This window comes from Theropithecus gelada, chromosome 13 (genome assembly GCF_003255815.1).
Source record: "Theropithecus gelada isolate Dixy chromosome 13, Tgel_1.0, whole genome shotgun sequence".
Taxonomy (NCBI): Eukaryota; Metazoa; Chordata; class Mammalia; order Primates; family Cercopithecidae; genus Theropithecus; species Theropithecus gelada.
In genome coordinates this window covers 106,525,036-106,526,271 of record NC_037681.1, presented here as the reverse complement: position 1 = coordinate 106,526,271, position 1,236 = coordinate 106,525,036, and the positions used below count along the sequence as shown (strand labels likewise).

At 44.6% G+C, this 1,236-nt stretch overlaps 1 non-coding gene across 1 annotated transcript; it reads left to right on the top strand.

Annotated features, from left to right (window-relative positions):
• The first annotated feature begins 361 nt into the window (after nt 1-361).
• Nucleotides 362-421, top strand: LOC112605457. Its single transcript, XR_003115447.1, has one exon. It is a non-coding gene; the product is annotated as a U7 small nuclear RNA (small nuclear RNA).
• The last annotated feature ends 815 nt before the right edge of the window (nt 422-1,236 follow it).

The window sequence follows — 1,236 nt, the reverse complement described above, 5'->3', positions numbered from 1 at the left end:
TTACAAAGATCAGAAGCCATATTCCCACCAGCTTAAACCAAAAAGGACATTTCTAGCTCACATAACTGGGAGGGGCACTACGGCAAATACTGTGGCTTTGGGGCAGGACCCAAAGTCTCCAAGACTCTTTTCCTTTGTCTTTGCTTCACTTCTGCTCTTTTCACATGGCAGGAAAGGTGGCCATTTGCAGCTCAGATTTGGAAAGAGGGCTGGCTTCTCTCTCTCAACGTGAAGAGGTTTTCACGACCGTGTTTGGTCCCAGTCAGACCTAGGTCACATGCCTGATCTAGAGTGGCGGAAGTGGATTGTGTTACCAGAAGGGGAACAGGAAAGCCCGGTGGGCAGACAAAACAATCATTATTAATGTTACAGCTCTTTTAGAATTCATCTAGCAGGCCAGTTTTTACCAGAAAGCTCCCTGAAAAAAAAATTTAAAAAACAACAACAATAATTATTACAGTACCTACAGCGCCTAAAGGCATCGTAAGTATGTGTGTATATTGGGAAAGACTGAGTCCTTAAAAATGCGGCACAAAAGTGACCTGAACCAAGCTTTGCCAAATCACAGTTATTATTATTATTAGGTACCAATCATATGGCTCCTATTACATGTCAAGCTCTGTATTAGGCTAAGTATACAGGGTTTTTTGTTTTGTTTTGTTTTTGTTTATTTTGAGATGGAATCTCGCTCTGTCTCCCAGGCTGGAGTGCAGTGGCATGATCTTGGCTCACTGCAGCCCCTGCCTCCTGGGTTCAAGCGATTCTCCTGCCTCAGCCTCCTGAGTAGCTGGGACTACAGGTGCCCACCACCACGCCCAGCTAATTTTTTTTTTTTTTTTAAGTAGAGATGGGGTTTCACCACGTTGGCCAGAATGGTCTCAATCTCCTGAGCTCGTCCCGCCTTGGCTTCCCAAAGTGTTGGGATTACAGGCGTGAGCCACCTCACTCAGTCAGTATATGGATCTTTTTAACTTTTAAGTTCAGGGGTACATATGCATGTTTGCTACATAGGTAAACTTGTGTCATAGGGGTTTGTTGTACAGATTATTTCATCACCCAGATACTAAGCCTTGTACCCATTAGTTATTTTTCCTGATCTTCTCCCTCCTCCCACCCTCCCCTCTTCGATAGGCCCCAATGCATGTTGTTTCTTGCTACACATCCATGTGTTCTCATCACTTAGCACCCACTTACAGGTGAGAACATGCGGTATTTGGTCTTCTGGTCCTGTGTTAG